Source organism: Pongo abelii, chromosome 2, assembly GCF_028885655.2.
Source record: "Pongo abelii isolate AG06213 chromosome 2, NHGRI_mPonAbe1-v2.0_pri, whole genome shotgun sequence".
Classification (NCBI taxonomy): domain Eukaryota; kingdom Metazoa; phylum Chordata; class Mammalia; order Primates; family Hominidae; genus Pongo; species Pongo abelii.
The window spans coordinates 106346954-106366764 of record NC_085928.1 but is presented as its reverse complement, the minus strand read 5'-3'; the positions used below and the strand labels follow the sequence as shown (position 1 = coordinate 106366764).

Here is a 19811-nt window from a genome sequence, read left to right as displayed (position 1 = left end):
ATTTTATCTTATCTTTTATTTTATTTTATTTTGAGACAGAGTCTCACTCAGTTTCCCAGGCTGGAGGGCAGTTGCACAATCTCGGCTCACTGCAACCTTCACTTCCCAGGTTCAAGCGATTCTCCTGCCTCAGCCTTCCAAATAGTTGAGATTACAGGCTCACCCAGCTAATTTTTTGTATTTTTAGTAGAGATGGCGTTTCACCATGTTGGCCAGGCTGGTCTTGAACTCCTGACCTCAAGTAATCTGCCCACCTCAGCCTCCAAAGGTGCTGGGATTACAGGCACGAGCCACCACCCCCAGCCCTGAGATAACCTTTATTACCTGAGAGACTTTTTATCTGCATAGCAGAATGCCCTTGGTTCACATATGTTTCCTCCCCTTGCCCTCCTGTGGCTTGTTGCCACCTACCCCTCCCTCAGGCAGGTCTGTATTCCTTTCTGTAGATCAGGATGCTATATAAGCTTCAATAGTCTGACCCTTCTAAGGGTCTTATGTTTTGTGGGACTCCTGTGTGTATATACATAATTAAATATAGTTTTTCTCTTGTTAATCTGTCTTATTTGAATTTAATTCATAGCCTGGCCAAAGAACCTAGAAAGATAGAGGGGAGACATTTTCCCCTCTCCTAGTACGCACCTAGTTACCCAACCAGTAAGTGGTAGATCTGGAACTAGAGATCACATCCTTTGACTCCTTGCGCAGTGCACTTTCCACCTCATCTTGAATTTTTTTTTTTTTTTTTTGAGGCGGAGTCTCACTCTGTTGCCCAGGCTGGAGTGCAGTGGCGCCATCTCAGCTCACTGCAAGCTCTGCCTCCTGGGTTCACACTATTCTCCTGCCTCAGCCTCCCGAGTGGCTAGGACTACAGGTGCCCGCCACCGTGCCTGGCTAATTTTTTTGTATTTTTAGTAGAGACAGGGTTTCACCGTGTTAGCCAGGATGGTCTTGATTTCCTGACCTTGTGATCTGCCTGCCTCGGCCTCCCAAAGTGCTGGGATTATAGGCGTGAGCCACCGCGCCTGGCCTTTTTTTTTTTTTTTTTTTTTTTTTTTTGAGACAAATTCTTACTCTGTTGCCCACGCTGAAGTGCAGTGGTATGTTCATGGCTCACTGCAGCCTTGATGGCCCAGGCTCCAGCAATCCTGCCACCTCAGCCTCCTGAGTAGTTGGGACTATAGACATGTGCCACTACACCTGGCTAAACTTTATTTATTTTTTAGGAACGGGGTTCTCACCATGTTGCCCAGACTGGTCTAAACTCCTGGGGAGCTCAAGGGCTCAAGTGATTCACCTTTGCCTCCCAAAGTGATAGGATTACAGGTATGAGCCAGCACTGTGCCTGACTGATTTTTTTGTTTGTTTTTTCTTTTTCCTTTTTCTCTCCAGGATCTGCTTCCTGGCTATAATCATAATTGCTCTCTCTGTTCAGAGCTTACCATAGATCACTCAGAATTAGCCAACTATGGCCAATTCAGTAAGCCTTTGGTGAGATCCTGCTTCAGAAAAGGTTTTCTGAGAGGAGATGAACATGAAAGGATTATTTTAAAACATGCTTGCCTTAGCTCTTTGGCACTTCCTCACTTAGCTTGGAATGAAACAATGGGCAGATTGGATAAACTAACTTGTATTTAGGAAAGAACTGCATATAATCATGGAATTCCTGTGGGCACAGTCCACACTGACTCAATTAGTGTGGACAGAGGACTTTGCAGGGAAGCATTTTTTAAACACTTAGGAATAATTTTGCCAGGCACAGTGGGTCACGCTTGTAATCCCAGCACTTTGGGAGGTTGAGATGGGAGGATGGCTTGAGCTCAAAAGTTTGAGACTAGCCTGGGCAGCAAAGTGAGACCCCATTTCTACAAAAAAAATTTTAAAATTAGCCAGGGCCAGGAGTGGTGGCTCATGTCTGTTATACCAGCACTTTTAGAGGCTGAGGCAGGTGGATCACCTGATGTCAGGAGTTTCAGACCAGCCTGGCAACATGGTGAAACCCTGTCCATACTAAAAATACAAAAATTAGCCAGCCATAGTGTCAGGTGCCTGTGATCTCAGCTACTTGGGAGGCTGAGGCAGGAGAATTGCTTGAACCCAGGAGGCAGAGGTTGCAGTGAGCTAAGATCCTACTGCTGCACCACTCTACTCTGGGTGACAGAGCAAGACCCTGTCTCCAAAAAAAGAAAAATTAGCCAGGCATAGTGGCATGTGCCTGTGGTCCCAGCTACACAGGAGGTTGAGGCAGGAGGATCCCTTGAGCCCACTAGGTCAAGGCTGCAGTGAGCCGTGTCAGTACCACTACACTCCAGCCTGAGTGACAGAGCGAGATCCTGTCTCAAAAAAAAAAAAAAAAAGAAAGAAAACAAAACGAAGAAGAAGAATAAAATACAAATTAGCACCATTAAAACAAAAAAAATTTCTAACTTACTGAAAATTTGCAAAAATAAAAATAGTATGTAGAACTCTCACATACACTTTACCAAGAGTCACCTATTTTATTTTATTTTATTTTGAGGTAGTTTCACTCTGTCATCCAAGCTGGAGTGCAGTAGTACAATCTTAGTGGACTATAGCCTCGAACTCCTGGGCTCAAGCAATCCGCCCACCTCATCCTCCTGAGTAGCTAGGATTACAGGTATGTGCCACCACACCTGGCTAATTTTTTTATTTTTTGTAAAGACAAGGTCTTGACGTGTTGCCCAGCCTGGTCTCTAACTCCTGGTCTCTAGCGATCCTCCCACCTCAGACTCCCAAAATGCTGGGATTACAGGCATGAACCACTGTCCCAAGCCTATTTTATATTAGATTAGTGGGTACATGTGCTTGTTGGTTTCATGAGTATATTGCATAATGGTGGGGATTGGATTTCTAGTGTACTCATTACCCAAATAGTGAAGGTTGTACCTGACAGGTAATTTTTCAACCCTTGCCCCCGTCTCAGCCTACCCTGTTTTAGAGTCCCCAGTGTCTATTATTTTCATCTTTATGTCCATGTGTACCCTTTGTTTAGTTCCCACTTATAGATGAGAAGGTATTTGGTATTTTTTTTGTTTGTTTATTTCTTTGTTTGTTTTTTAGCCAGGATCTCACTCCCATTGCCTAGGCTGGAGTGCAGTGGTGCAATTTAAGTTTACTGCAGCCTCGACTTCCCAAGCTCAGATGATCCTCCCGCCTAAGCCTCCCAAGTAACTGGGACTACAGGCATGTGCCAACCAGCCCAGCTAATTTTTTGTATTTTTAGTAGAGATGGGGTTTCACCATGTTGCCCAGGCTGGTCACAAACTGCTAGGCTCAGACGATCTATCCACCTTGGCCTCCCAAAGTGCTGGGATTATAGGTGTGAGCCACCATGCTAGGCCAAGTGTTCCCTTTTCTCTGCATCCACACCAACATCCGTTTTTTGACTTTTTAATAATGGCCATTCTGACTGGTATAAAATATCTCATTGTGGTTTTAATTTCCACTTCTATGATGATTAGTGATGTGGAACATTTTTTCATATGTTTGTGGCTACTTGTATGTCTTCTTTTGAGAAGTGTCTGTTCGTGTCTTTGCCCAGTTTTTAATGGAGTTGTTTGGTGGGTTTTATTTATTTATTTTTGCTTTATTTTTATTGAGATGGGGGTCTCATTATGTTGCCCAGGCTGGCCTTGAACTCCTGGGCTCAAGCAATTCTCCCACCTTGGCCTCTCAAAGTGCTGGGATTACAGGCGTGAGCCACTGTGCCCAGCCATGGAGTTGTTTGTTTTTTTTTCTTGTTGTGTTGTTTATTTGTAGATTTTGTACATTAGTCTTTTGTCAGAGACATAATTTATAATTTTTTTTTTCGAGACAGAGTCTTGCTCTGTCACCCAGGCTGGAATGCAGTGGTGCGATCTTGGCTCACTGCAAGCTCTGCCTCCCAGGTTCACGCCATTCTCCTGCCTCAGCCTCCTGAGTAGCTGGGACTACAGGCGCCCACCACCACGCCTGGCTGATTTTTTGTATTTTTAGTAGAGACAGGGTTTCACTGTGTTAGCCAGGATGGTCTCGATCTCCTGACCTCATGATCCGCCCACCTCAGCCTCCCGAAGTGCTGGGATTACAGGCACAAGCCACTGCGCCCAGCGTTTTTTGTTTTTTTTTTTTTAGACGGAGTCTTGCTCTGTTGCCCAGGCTGGAGTGCAGTGGCGTGATCTCAGCTAGCTGCACGCTCCGCCTCCTGGGTTGACGCCATTCTTCTGCCTCAGTCTTCTGAGTAGCTGGGACCACAGGCACCCACCACCACGCCTGGCTAATTTTTTTGTGTTTTTAGTAGAGACAGGGTTTCACCGTGTTAGCCAGGATGGTCTCAATCTCCTGACCTCGTGATCCACCCACCTCGGCCTACCAAAGTGCTGGGATTATAGGCGTGAGCCACCGTGCCTGCCCTAATTTACAAATATTTTATCCCATTCTATAGGTTGTCAGGTTGTGTGTTTACTCTGTTGATTATTTCTTTGGCTGTTTACTCTGTTGATTATTTACACTATATCTACATGGAGATAGTGTCAGATCCTACAGGTGGAGGGCTCAGTCCCCAAAACTATCCCCAACACACACCAGCTACAAGTTCCAGCCTCCAGAACTTCTGACTGACCAGCTTTAAGTTGGGGTCCCCATGACCCCTTCGTGTTTAATTAATTTGCTAGAATGTCTCACAGAACTCACGGAAACACTTACTTAGGTTTACTGGTTTATTATAAAGGATATTACAAAGGATGCAGATGAAGAGATGCATAAGGTGAGGTGTGGGGGAATGGACGTGGGGCTTCCATGCCCTCCCGAGGCATGCCAGCCTCCAGGAACCTCCATGTGTTCAGCTATCCTGAAGCACTCTCTAAACCCTATCCTCTTGGTTTTTTGTTTGTTTATTTGTTTTTGTTTTTGTTTTAAGACAGTCTCACTCTGTTGCCCAGGCTAGAGTGCAATGGCGCGATCTCAGCTCATTGCAACCTCCACCTCCCAGGTTCAAGCAATTCTCTTGCCTCAGTCTCACAAGTAGCTGGGATTACAGGTGCCTGATACCACACCCAGCTAATTTTTTTGTATTTTTAGTAGAGATGGGGTTTCACCATGTTGGCCAAGCTGCTCTCGAACTCCTGACCTCAAGTGATCCACCTGTCTCTGCCTCCCAAAGTGCTGGGGTTACAGGCGTGAGCCACCGCGCCCAGCCTTTCTTGGGGTTTTATGGAGGCTTCATGGCATCAGCATTCCTTCCCCAAGGGTATAGAAATGTGGAGCATTTTTTCATACATTTCTTGGCTGCTTGTATGTCTTCTTTTGAGAAGTGTCTATGTCTTTGCCAAGTTTTCCTGGGAGGATCTGAAGACCCACAGTCAGAAAGGTGGAAATAGATTAGAGTCCTGCTTTGGAGCAGGTGAAAGAACAGGGGAGAGATTCTGTTTCCTGAGGCTTAACACACCTAACATTATAAAAAAAAGCTGTAACAAGGACTATGGGAGTTATGAACTAGGAACTGTGGAGGAAAACCAATGTATAACACCACATGGTGAGAGATCAGGGTCCAGTTTCATTCTTCTGCGTATGGTTAGCCAATTTTCTTAGCACCATTTACTGAACAGGGTGTGGATTCACCTTTTTTTTTTTTTTTTTTTGAGATGGAGTTTTGCTCTTGTCACCCAAACTGGAGTGCAATGGCGCGATCTCCACCCACTGCAACCTCCGCCTCCTGTGTTCAAGCAATTCTCTTGCCTCAGCCTCCAGAGTAGCTGGGATTACAGGTGCACGCCACCACGCCCACCTAATTTTTATATTTTACTAGAAACAGGGTTTCACCATGTTGGCCAGGCTGGTCTTAAACTCCTGACGTCAGGTGAGCTTGCGCTTCAGCCTCCCAAATTGCTGGAATTACAGGCATGAGCCACTATGCCCGGCCAATTCACCTATTTTTAACATTTTGCCATTTGCTTAATTATGTGCTATATATATATATGCCACACACAAATAATATTTTTTGAGCCATTTGAATGTGGGTCATATGCGTTATAACTTTTTACCCCTAAATACTTCAGTGTGTATTTCTAATAATAAGGCTATTTTTTATACAATACAGATTTCAATCTCAGTAAATTTAACATTGATTCAAGAATTCTATTTAATCTCCCATCCATATTCCAATTTTGTCAGCTGACCCAGTAATATCCCTTATAGCATTGTTTTTCTCTTCCGGAGCAGTATCCAAATATCACATTCAGTTGTCATGTCTCTTTAGTTTCCGTTAATATGGACCATTTTCACATCCTCTGTGTGTGTGTGTGTGTGTGTGTCTTTTATGACATTGATATTTTTTAAGAATATAGCTACCCCTAGGCCGGGCGCGGTGGCTCACGCTTGTAATCCCAGCACTTTGAGAGGCTGAGGCAGGCGGATCACAAGGTCAGGAGATGGAGACCATCCTGGCTGATATAATGAAACCCTGTCTCTACTAAAAATACAAAAAATTAGCCGGGTGTGGTGGCACGCGCCTGTAGTCCCTGGCAGGGACTACTCGGGAGGCTGAGGCAGGAGAATTGCTTGAACCCGGGAGGCGGAGGTTGCAGGGAGCCAAGATCATGCCACTGCACTCCAGCCTGGCGACAGAGCGAGACTCCGTCTAAAAAAAAAAAAAAAAAAAGGAATATAGCTACACCTTTTAAAAATGAGAATGTGGCCAGGCGGGTACCTCATGCCTGTAATCCCAGCACTTTGGGAAGCCGAGGCGGGTGGATCACCTGAGGTCAGGAGTTCAAGACCAGCCTGGCCAACGTGGTGAATCCCTGTCTCTACTAAAAATACAAAAAAAATTAGCTGGGCCTGGTGGTGGGCGCCTGTAATCCCAGCTACTTGGGAGGCTGAGGCAGGAGAATTGCTTGAACCTGGGAGGTGGAGGTTACAGTGAGCCGAGATTGCGCTACTGCATTCCAGCCTAGGTGACAGAGCGAGACTCCACCTCAATCATCAATCAATCAATAAAATGAGAATGTGTCTCATTTGGAGTGTCTGATTTTTTCTCATAGTTGTTTCGATTATGCGTGCCAGTCCAGAATACTGCACAATTGATGCTGTGTTCTTTTCAGGGCTTCTCATATTGGGAGGCATGTGGTGTGTCCATCTGACCCTCACTGTTGGATGTTCATTTTGGTTATCAAGTCAAGTTGTTTTCTGATTTCTCTGTATTGCTTCCATTTTTTCCCTTGCAACTAACAAGCAATCTGTGGAGAGACTGGAGAGATGCTCTAAGACGGGCTTATATCCTGATCCTCATCAAAATATCTCCCAGATACAGATAGCACCCATTGATGATTCTTTTTTTTTTTTTTCTTTTTTGATACAAGGTCTCACTTTGTCGCCTAGGCTGTAGAGCAGTGGCACAATCTCAGCCCACTGCATCCTCTGCTTCCCAGGCTCAAGCCATCCTCCCACCTCTGCCTCCTGAGTAGTTGGGACTACAGGTGTGCACCACCACACCTGGCTAATTTTTGTATTTTTTGTAGAGATCGGGTTTTGCCATGTTGCCCAGACTGGTCTCAAACTCGTGAGCTCAAGCAATCCGTCTGCCTCAGCTTCCCAAAGTGCTGGGATGACAGGGGTGAGCCATCATGCCCAGCCCAATAATTCTTTTCTAAATCAGTCTTTGCTGTAATGGTTGCACAGTGATGATGACTTTCCATTCCACCTTTCCCTCCCCATTTGCCTGTTTGATACTTGACATTTTGATATAAACTACATTCCTCCCTTCTCAAGGGGTACAGTTTTGACATCTTTCGAGGTAAGTGAGATCTGGAGTTCCACTAGAAAGCAGACATTCTTGTGTAAGGCAAGAGAAGGAGATAGCCTGCCTTGCCTAGTCCTTGAGAGCAGAGAAAGAGTGACCTGGACCAGTTACTCCAAGGACTCCAGCTAAAGGAGCCGAGACCTTCAGAAAAGCAAAGAAGCAGAGAGGAATATGCAGAGGCTTCACAAACAGGCTTAGTTTGAAACTGTCTCTTCCCTTTACCTGCTGTGTGATCTTCATCAGCTCATCAGCTCACCTAGCTTCTCTTGGCCTCTATTTCCTAAGTAGTAATATGGGATAATTCTTACCTTAGAGGCTCATTGGGAAGATCAATGGAAACAATTCTCATGTTTTGCTAGGCCCACAGTGTGCTTAATGACAGATGCATATTATATAGAATATGGGGAAATTATTTTGTGCTTTAATTTTGTTTCATTTCAACAAATGTTTACTCAGAACCGACCACACACTAAGGCATTGTGCTTGGAGCTGGAGACAAAATAAATCAGCCCCTGAAAGTTCACAATCCAGAGGAAGGAAAATACAAATTTAATTCCACTCCTAGGTATTTACCCAAGAGAAATAGAAACCTATGTCCACATAAAGATTTGTTTAAGAATGATCATAGTAGTGGATCTCACTAAGATAGTAGTTTGGAGATTACCAGAAGCTAGGAACCGTAGGCAAGAGGGGGAGATGAAGAGAGGTTGATTGATGGGTACAAAAGTACAGGTAGATAGAAGAAATAAGACCTAGTGTTCAATAAATAGTAGTATCAGTAGTGATTAAACAATAATCTATTGTATATTGTATATTTTTTATTTTATTTTTTGTTGTTGTTGAGACAGAGTTTCACTCTTGTTGCGCAGCCTGGAGTGCAATGGCACAATCTCGGCTCACCGCAACTTCCGCCTCCCGGGTTCAAGCAATTCTCCTGCCTCAGCCTCCTGAGTAGCTTGGGACTACAGGTGCATGCCACCACGCCTGGCTAATTTTGTATTTTTAGTAGAAACAGGGTTTCACCGTGTTGGCCAGGCTGGTCTCGAACTCTGGACCTCAGGTGATCTGCCCACCTTAGCCTTCCAAAGTGCTGGGATTACAGGTGTAAGCCACCATGCCCGGCCTGTTGTATATTTTTAAATACCAAGTACAGAATAATTGGAATGTTCCCAGCATAAAGAAAAGATAAATGTTTAAGGTGATGAATTTCCCAATTACCCTGACTTGATTATTACACGTTATTTGAACACATCAAAACATCACATGTGGCCGGGCACGGTGGCTCACCTCTGTAATCTCAGCACCCAGGCCGAGGTGGGCGGATCACTTGAGGTCAGGAGTTCGAGACCATCCTGGCCAACATGGTGAAACCCCGTCTCTACAAAAAATACAAAAATTAGCTGGGCGTAATGGCGCATGCCTATAATCCCAGCTATCTAGAGGCTGAGGCACAAGAATCGCTTGAACCCAGGAGGTGGAGATTGACGTGGGCCGAGATCTCGCCACTGCACTCCAGGCTAGCGACAGAGCAAGACTCCGTCTCAATAAATAAATAAATAAATAAATAAATAAAGTAGTGCCAGGCACAGTGGCTCATGCCTGTAATCCCAGCACTTTGGGAGGCTGAAGCGGGTGGATCACTTGAGGTCAGGAAGTCGAGACCAGCCTGGCCAACACAGGAAAACCCCGTCTCTACTAAAAATACAAAAATTAGCCCAGCATGGTGGTGTGCGCCTTTAATCCCAGCTACTCAGGAGGCTAAAGCAGGAGAATCACTTGAACCCAGGAGGTGGAGGTTGTAGTGAGCCAAGATGGCACCACTGCACTCCAGACTAGGCGACATAGTGAGACTCCATCTCAAATAAATAAATAATTTATAGTAAATAAATTAGCTGGCACAGAGTTGGGCACCTGTAGTCCCAGCTACTCGAGAGATTGAATCAAGAGGATCACTTGAGTCCCGGAGTTTGAGGCTGCAGTAAGCTATGTTCACACTACTACACTCCAGCGTGGGTGATGACAGAGCAAGACCCTGTTTCAAAAAAAATAAAATTTAGGCCAGGCACGGTGGCTCATACCTGTAATCCCAGCACTTTGGGAGGCCGAGGTGAGTGGATCACAAGGTCAGGAGTTTGAGACCTGCCTGGCCAATGTGGTGAAACCCATCTCTACTAAAAATACAAAAATATTAGCCGGGTGTGGTGGCAGGAACCTGTAGTCCCAGCTACTCGGGAGGCTGAGGCAGGAGAATTGCTTGAATGCAGGAGAATCACTCGAATGTGGAGGCAGAGGCTGCAGTGAGCCGAGATGGCGCCACTGCACTCCAGCCTGGGCGACAGAGCAAGACTCTGTCTCAAAAAATAAAAATAAATAAATAATAAATAAAATTTTGAAAAACAATGCTTATAGCAACTTTATTCTTTTTTTTTTGAGATGGAGTCTCGCTCTGTCACCCAGGCTAAAGTGCAGTGGCGCAATCTTGGCTGACTGCAACCTCTGCCTCCCCGGTTTAAGCAATTCACCTGCCTCAGCCTCCTGAGTAGCTGGGATTACAGTAGCGCACCACCATGCTAATTTTTGTATTTTTGTAGAGACAGGGTTTCACCATATTAGCCAGGCGTGAGCCACCGCGCCCATCCACAACTTTATTCTTAATAGCCACAAACTGGAAACATGATACTGTGAAATATACATAGTCATGCAACGTTTTGGTCAAAAAGCTGCATATATGACAATGGTCCCATAAGATATACAGATAGATTAATAGATAGATAGATAATTGTTTTTTTTCCTAGAGAGGGTGTCTCATTATGTTGCCCAGGCTGGTCTTGAACCCCTGGTTCAAGTGCTTCTCCCACCTCTACCTCCTAAAATGCTGGGATTACAAGGTGTGAGCCACTTAGCCCTACCCTATAAGATTATAATACTGCATTTTTGGCCAGGCACGGTGTGGCTTGAGCCTATAATCCCAGCACTTTGGGAGGCCAAGGCAGGTGGATCGCTTGAGGTCAGGAGTTCGAGACTAGTCTGGCCAAGATGGTGAAACCCTGTCTCTACTAAAAATACAAAAATTAGCCGGGCATGACTGCAGCTGCCTGTAATCCCAGCTACTTGGAAAACTGAGGCACGAGAATTACTTGAACCCAGGAGGTGGAGGTTGCAGTGAGCCGAGATTGTGCCACTGCACTCCAGCCTGGAATAGAGCGAGACACAGTCTCAAAAAAAAAAAAAAAAAAGATTATAATATTGTATTTTTACTGTACCTTTTCTATGTTTAGATATGTTTAGATACATAAATATTTACCAGGTGTTACAATTGCCTGTAGTATTCAGTGCAGTAACACGCTGTACAGGTTTGTGGTGTAGGAGCAATAGGCTACATCCTGTACCCTGGGTATTCTAGGTATTTAACAGGCTGTATCATCTAGGTGTGTGTAAGTACACTCTATGGTGTTCGCACAATGATGAAATCACTTAGTGATGCATTTCTTAGAACACATCCCTCTTGTTAAGCTAAGTATAACTGTATTTGGTCTTTATCCCAGTTTTCTGGCATACAACTCCTAAAATTATTGGAATTCAAAGTGGTATTTTTGTACACTATTAAGATGCCTGGTGGCTGGCAGCCCCTAGGTAGCTTCAGGATGGGGGCTGGTAACAGCGAAGACCAAGGCAGATGAGAGGGCTGTAACTTTTCAGCACCACTCCCCAACCTCCTGGGAGAGGAGAGAGGCTGACAGTTAAGTCGATCACCAATGGTTAATTATTTAATCAACCATGCCTATGTAATGAAGTCTCCATTAAAAATCCAAATGAGGCCAGGCACGGTGGCTCACACCTGTAATCCTAGCGCTTTGAGAAGCCGAGATGGGCAGATCACTGGAGCCCAGAAGTTCAAGACCAGCCTAGGCAACATGACGAGACCATGTCTCTACAAAAAAATAAATAAATACAAAAAAATTAGGCTGGGCGCAGTGGCTCACGCCTGTAATCCCAGCACTTTGGGAGGCCAAGGAGGGTAGATCACCTGAGGTCAGGAGTTCGAGACCAGCCTGGTCAACATGGTGAAACCCCATCTCTACTGAAAATACGAAAAATAGCCCGGCGTGGTGGTGCATGCCTATAATCCCAGCTATTCAGGAGGCTGAGGCAGGAGAATCGCTTGAGCCCAGGAAGCAGAGGTTGCAGTGAGCTGAGGTCGTGCCATCGCACTCCAGCTTGGGCAACAAGAGCAAAACTCCGTCTCAAAAAAAAAAAAAAAATTAGCCAGGTGTGTGGTGGTGTGCACCTATAGTCCCAGCTACTCAGGTGTCTGAGGTAGGAGGATTGCTTGAGCCTGGGAGGTTGAGGCTGCAATGAGTTGTGCACTCCACTGCACTCCAGTCTGGGCGACTGTATTAGTCTGTTTTCACGCTGCTGATAAAGACATATCTGAGACTGGGAAGAAAAAGAGGTTTAATGGACTTACAGTTCCACATGGCTGGGGGGGCCTCACAATCATGACGGAAAGCAAGGAGGAGCAAGTCATGTCTTAGATGGATGGTGGCAGGCAAAGAGAGTTGTACAGGGAAACCCTGCCTTATGAAGCCATCAGATCTCATGAGACTTATTCACTATCACGAGAACAGCATGGGAAAGACCTGCCCCCATGATTCAATTGCCTCTTACCAGTCCCTCCCACAGCATGTAGGAATTCAAGATGAGATTTGAGTGGGGACACAGCCAAACCATATCATCAACAGAGCAAAAACCTGTCTCAAAAACAAAAAAAAACAGAATCTGAATGAGCTTCTGGATAGCTAAACACTTGGAGGTTGCTGGAAGGTGGCATGCTTGGAGAGGGCATGGAAGCTTGGTGCCCCTCCCTCCATACCTCACCCTATGCATCTCTTCATCTGTATTCTTTGTATTAAACTGTATAATAAATCAGTAAATGTGTTTCTCTGGGTTCTAGGAGCCACTCTAGCAAATTAGTTGAACCCAAGGAACTTCAGTCTATAATCAGTCTGTCTGTAGCACAGGTTAAAAAAACCTGGACTTTGCCATTGGCATTGGAAGTGGCAGGGGCAATCTTGTGGGACTAAGCCTTCAACATATGGGATCTGACTCTATCTCTGGGTAGATAGTGCCACAATTAAACTGAATTGGAGGATATCTAGCTGGTGTCCACAGCCGAAGGACTACTTGCTTGGTGTGTGGGGAAAACCTCCCATACACTAGTCACAGAAGTATTGTTGACTGCTGAGTAAGAGAATAGGAAAAATCACTTGGTTGGTTTTTTTTGTTCCTCCACCTATAATGTCATGTTTGGTGTCAGAAGTGGGATTTGCTACACCAGCCCTGCTCATGGAAACATGTAGTTTGGGAAGAAAAAGGATAAAGGGTGGGAGGTGAGGAACTTTTGATTCCTGGGTGGCTGTGTGGTCCCCCATGGTATGAAGTATCAGCTGTGCTACAATCAGTTACAAAAGGTAAAAGTTACCAATAAAATTTAGAGATGGATCCAACTCCCAGGGAGTAGGTTTACCAAATGGATAAAGAGATGCAAACTAGGCTGGGTGCAGTGGCTCACGCCTGTAATCCCAGCACTTTGGGAGGCCGAGGCGGGAGGATCACTTGAGGTCAGGATTTCCTCAACATCAACCTGGGCGACATGGTAAAACCCTGTCTCTAATAAAAATACAAAAATTAGGCCGGGCACGGTGGCTCACGCCTGTAATCCCAGCACTTTGGGAGGCTCCAGCAGGCGGATCACCTGAGGTCGGGAGTTTGAGACAAGCCTGACCCACATGGAGAAACCCCGTCTCTACTAAAAATCCAAAGTTAGTCGGGCATAGTGGCATGCGCCTGTAATCCCAGGTATTCAGGAGGCTGAAGCAGGAGAATCGCTTAAACCCGGGAGGTAGAGGTTGCGGTGAGCCGAGATTGCGCCATTGCACTCTAGCCTGGGCAACAAGAGCGAAACTCTGTCTCAAAACAATGACAACAACAACAACAACAAAAATACAAAAATTAGCTGGGCATGGTGGTGCGGGCCTATAGTCCCAGCTACTTGGGAGGCTAAGGTGGGAGGATCACTTAAGCCTGGGAGGTGGAGACTGAAGTGAGCCTAGATTGCGCCACTGCACTCCAGCCTGGGTGACAGAATGAGACCATGTCTCAAAACAACAACAAAGAAATGCAAACTAATAAGAAAAAAACACAAAATTTCAATTCCTTGTTTACTGTTATATGTAATAGCTAAAAATGAAAGTAAAAGGGAGTTCTGGGTCAATCTTGATGCTAGACTAATCTCAGCTTTCAGTTAGTCTGAGCTTTGGCCACAAGCCACAAAGCCTCCCCAAGAAGGGAAAAATTATAGAGAGACAACAGAAAGTACCTCTAAGACCTGTGGTTACCAAAAAGGCAGTCAATGCGGGGAAGCGGCAAAACCAAGATACTGTGAAAACTAGAGGGATGGTATGAAGGAAGCGTTTCATTTTGTGGATTGGTATCATCAGGTTCCTGAGGAGGCTTTACTAAAACGGATTTTGAGAGCAACAAATTTAGGAGCAGTATCTTTGGTTTGAAGTGCTGCATAGTGAAAGAGCATGTTTGGGTTGATACAGGACCCACAGCTCACTATAGAACAATCACAGATAGCTCTACGAGACACAGACACATAGGAGGTTATTCCCAAGGGAACAGCCAGCCTGATGGACTGGATAAAAGCCATGGTAAGGTCTGTTTACCCTGCAGAGGGGGACTGCCTGGCTCCACCTACAAATGCCAAATGGAACATTCAGATGAAGCAGCTGATATACTTCATATGCAAACTATATGGGACTGGCTTTAGGATAAATGACATATTCACTCACTTAATGTTGCCAAGAGCCCTTTAATGGGAACCCCAGCCCCGCAAAATAACTATATTGCTGCAAAAGGGAAAGACAATTCGGGAAGCCTTATCAAATGTACTGTCTCAGATTCCCCTCATGAGTCTTTCAGATGCTAATAAAAACACTACGTTAGCCATTGTTTTGGACAAAGCGGGCCCCAAAAGACCAGACTAAAAACTAAAATGGGCCGGGCAAGGTGGCTCACGCCTGTAATCCCATCACTTTGAGAGGCTGAGGCTGGCGGATCCTGAGGTCAGGAGTTCGAGACCAGCCTGACCAATATTGTGAAACCTCATCTCCACTAAAAATACAAAAATTAGCCGGGCATGGTGGCGGACACCTGTAGTCCCAGCTACTCGGGAAGCTGAGACAGGAGAATTGCTTGAACCCGGGAGGTGGAGGTTGCAGTGAGCTGACATTGCGCCACTGCACTCCAGCCTGGGCAACAAAAGTGAGACTCTGTCTCAAAAAAAAAGGAAAAAACTAAAATGGAATCACTCATGCTAAAATTACATGTTAAGAAACCAAGCTGTTTACCTGACCTTCTTAGAAATCAGAAGAATGCGAGATAATAGCCAAATTCCCAAACAGGCCAGTTTTATTCAACATGATGATGAAGTTCCCTCTGTGTGTGTTTTTTGTTTTTTTTTTTTTTTTGAGACAGAGCCTCGCTCTGTTGCCCAGGCTGGAGTGCAGTGGCGTGATCTCGGCTCACTGGAACCCCTTCCTCCCAGGTTCAAGCTATTCTCGTGCCTCAGCCTCCTGAGCAGCTGGGGCTACAGGCATGTGCCACCACACTCAGCTAATTTTTTTGTATTTTTAGTAAAGACAGGGTTTCACCATGTTGGCTAGGCCGGTCTCGAACTCCCGACCTCAGGTGATCCACCTGCCTCGGCCTCCCAAAGTGCTGGGATTACAGGCATGAGCCACTGTGCCTAGCCTCAACTAACTTTTGGTATTTTTAGTAGAGACAGGATTTCACCATGTTGGCCAGGCCAGTCCTGAACTCCTGGCCTCGAGTAATCAGCCCACCTCGGTCTCCCAAAGTGCTGGGATTACAGGTGTGAGCCACTGCGCCCGGCCTGTTTGTTTGTTTTGAGACAGAGTTTTGCTCTGTTGCTCAGGCTGGAGTGCAGTGGTGACATCTTAGCTCACTGCTACCTCTGCCTCCCAGGTTCAAGCGATTCTTGTGCCTCAGCCTCCCAAGTAGCTGGGACTGGCATGTGCCACCATCCCAGCTTTTTTTTTTTTTTTTTTTTTTTTTCATTTTTAGTGGAGATGGGGTTTCACTATGTTGGCTAGGCTGGTCTCAAACTCCTGGACTCAATTGACCCACCCACTTTGGCCTCCCAAAGTGCTGGGATTACAGGCGTGAGCCATCGCGTACAGCCTCCTCTGTTTTAATCCTTACAAAAAAGTAACTGACATCAACCAATCAGTTATTTTTTAATTCTGTTTTCCTGTACCCATCTTACAAAGAAAGTAACTTGGAAATGACAAATCTGCTTTTCGTGCTTTGTTTCTGTTTTCATCAGCCCTTCTCTCTCTTTTTTTTTAAAGATGGTGTCTCACTCTGTCGCCCAGGCTGGAGTGCAGTGGCGCGATCTCAGCTCACTGCAAGCTCCACCTCCCGGGTTCACGCCATTCTCCTGCCTCAGCCTCCCGAGTAGCTGGGACTACAGGCGCCCGCCACCACGCCCAGCTAATTTTTTTTGTATTTTTAGTAGAGATGGGGTTTCATCGTGTTAACCAGGATGGTCTCGATCTCCTGACCTCGTGATCCACCCACCTCGGCCTCCCAAAGTGCTGGGATTACAGGCATGAGCCACCACACTTAGCCATAATTTTTGTATTTTTTTGTAGAGACAGGATTTCTTCATGTTGCCCAGGCTGGTCTTGAACTCGGGCTCAAGTGATCCACCTGCCTTGGTCCCCCAAAGTGCTAGGATTACAGATGTGAGCCACCATGCCCAGCCTCATAGTTTCTTTTCTTTTTTTTTTTTTTTGAGACAGTGTCTCACTCCCTTGCCCAGGCTGGAGTGCAGTGGCGTGGTCTCAGCTCACTGCAACCTCTGCCTCCCAGGTTCAAGCGATTCTCCTGCCTCAGCCTCCCGAGTAGCTGGGATTACAGGCATGCGCCAACATGCCCAGCTAATTTTTGTATTTTTAGTAGGGCTGGGGTTTCACCATGTTGGCCAGGCTGGTCTTGAACTCCTGACCTTAAGTGATCCACTTGCCTGAGTCTCCCGAAGTGCTAGGATTACAGGCATGTGCCACCGTGTCCGGCCCAGCCTTATAATTTCTAAGGGCCTGATGGGGGCGGGTTGTGCCTTTACCCCATTTGGTAAAATTGCTGTTAACAGTGAATACAGCTATATTGCCTGGTGGTAAAAATAGCCCACTAGTTTTGCACTGTGTAGCCTTACCCTATCTGAATGGGAACGGACTGAGGAGAGATACTTGATAGACTAGTATTGCTGCCTGCAATCAAGGCCAGCACAGTGGTTGAACCTAATGTCCCTTCCAAAGGTGGAAAAGTTTGGGTATAAATGAAGAAGAAATCGTAGCCAAGGGTAAACAAATGATTAAATGGGTTATATAATGAGAGAAATCCAATGTTACATCAACACTTCCAAGAGATGACATTGTCTCAGCTCAATTATACCAGATGCTATGTTTGCTGAGACAACTCCTGGTTTTGGAACCTGACAAGATTGAATGGAAGTCTGCAAACCTGAGTGACCTTGCCCTGAAAAATACATTTATATGATATGATATAGACTAGACTAATTACTAATGATTAAATGGGATTCCAGTAATTTTGCCAGCACTTTTCATTGTATATCCTTTTGATGTAAGGGATCTGTGTTCAAAGACTAGGGGTAGACTTCGATATTGTGAAATATATATTTGGCTTTTGTCCCAGCTTCTTGGCATACAACTCCTAAAATCCTTGGAATCTCCAAAGAGATAAGTGTGTTTTGTATGCTACTGAGACCAGCCTGAGCAACATAGCAATACCTCATCTCTACAAAAAATGCAAACATTAGCCAGGCTTGGTGGCATATGCCTGTAGTCCCAGCTGTCCAGGAGGCTGGGGTGGGAGGATTGGTTGAGCTCAGGAAATCAAGGCTGTAGGGAGCTGTGATTGCACCACCACACTCCAGCCTGGGCAACAGAGTGAGACCCTGACTTTAAAAAAAAACAGCAAAAAAAAAAGATGTGGTGGCAGACTCCTTAGTTCCAGCTACTCAGAAGGCTGAAGTAGGAGGATCTCTTGAGCCCAGGAGGCAGAGGTTGCAGTGAGCTGAGATTGTGCCACTGCACTTTAGCCTGGGCAACAGAGTGAAACACTGTCTTAAAAAGGAAAAAGAGAAAACGACTAATAAAACAGACTAAGTCTGATAAGAAACATTTACAATCTGTTCTCTCTGAAGCCTGCTACCTGGAAGCTTCATCATCTGCATAATAAGAACCTTGGTCTCCACAGCCCCTTATCTTTTTTTAGACAGAGTCTCGCTCTGTCGCTCAGGCTGGAGTGCAGTGGTGCGATCTTGGCTCACTGCAAGCTCTGCCTCCCAGGTTCATGCCATTCTCCTGCCTCAGTCTCCCAAGTAGCTGGGACTACAGGCGCCCGGCACCATGCCTGGCTAATTTTTTTTTTTTTTTTTTTGTATTTTTAGTAGAGACGGGGTTTCACTGTGTTAGCCAGGCTGGTATTGAACTCCCGTCCTCGTGATCCGCCCACCTCAGCCTCCCAAAGTGCTGGGATTACAGGTGTGAGCCACCACACCCAGCCCCACAACCCCTTATCTTAACACGGAGACTCCCTTCTATTGATTTCTGGTCTTTAGATAAACTCTCAAACTCTTTTAACCAATGGCAAATCAGAGACTCTTTGAAGTCCATTTATGACCTAGACTTGGAAACACCCCCCACTTGAAGATGTCCTGCCTTTCCAGACCAAACCAATGTACATCTTACGTGTATTGATTGATGTCTTCTGTCTCCCTAAAATGTATAAAACCAGTCTGTGGCCTGACCACTGTAAAAACGAAAGGTTCCTCTTCAAAGACTTTCCTCCCCATTTAATTAGGAATAAACACTAACTTCTCTTAGAAGCAAAATTTATTCCAAGGCCTGTGCTAACATTCTTAAATATCTGCTAGCCATGATAAAGAAATCAATGTACTTTATGTTTTTAGCTTCCAAGGTGTTTTTACCTTTCTTAGCATTCCACAAGTTACTTTCTCCTTCCTTTGTTCTCCTCTACCTTTACCTCTTTTAAAAAGTTCTAAGTTGCTAGCCAATCAGGACAAATACAGAATGTGAGGTCCCATTCCAGCCAATGGAAACCAGACACAGCAGTAGGGTGGATGTGTCAGGTTATAAATGACCCTGTCTCCTTTGTTCAGTATACTCTCGTGGCAAAACTGCTGGTGAGTGTACCCTTTCTGCAGGAAGTAAAAATGGCCTTACTAAGGAAATTATATTTATGTTCAAGTGCTATTTCTTTACGGCACTGAGAAACAAGCATTTCAAACATCACCTTGGGCACATGTTCTCAAGATCTCCTGGGGCTCTGTCATGGCCCATGGTTACTCATATTTGGCTCTGAATAAATCTCTTCAAATATTTTACCGAGTTTGACTCTTTTCTTTGACAGTACCCTTAAGATTTGTTTATTTCTTTTTCTTTTTCTTTTTTTTCTTTTTTGAGATGGAGTATCACTCTTGTCGTCCAGGTTGGAGTGCAGTGGTGCAATCTCGGCTCACTGCAACCTCCACCTCTCGGGTTCAAGCGATTCTCCTGCCTCAGCCTCCCAAGTAGCTGGGAATACAGGCACACACCACCATGCCCAGCAAATTTTTGTATTTTTAGTAGAGACGGGGTTTCACCATGTTGGCCAGGCTGGTCTCGAACTCCTGACCTCGAGTGATCCACCCACCTCGGCCTCCAAAAGTGCTGGGATTACAGGCATGAGCCACCACGCGTGGCTTTTTTTTTTTTTTTTTTTTTTTTTTTGAGGTGGAGTTTTGCTCTTGTTGCCCAGGCTGGAATGCAATGGTGCAATCTCAGCTCATTGCAACCTCTGCCTCCTAGGTTCAAGCGATTCTCCTGCCTCAGCCTCCATAGTA

At 45.4% G+C, this 19811-nt stretch overlaps 1 long non-coding RNA gene across 2 annotated transcripts in view; it reads left to right on the top strand.

Moving 5' to 3' along the window:
• The window catches only part of LOC129058264 (uncharacterized), a 70877-nt gene that overhangs the window by 10400 nt on the left and 40666 nt on the right, over positions 1-19811 (top strand). Inside the window, exons 2-3 of one of the 2 annotated variants that reach the window (XR_008523321.1) lie at positions 1224-1323; positions 2520-2635. This is a non-coding gene — a long non-coding RNA (uncharacterized LOC129058264). The remainder of the gene's footprint in view (positions 1-1223; positions 1324-2519; positions 2636-19811) is intronic. The other variant, XR_008523319.2, reaches the window with a different exon arrangement.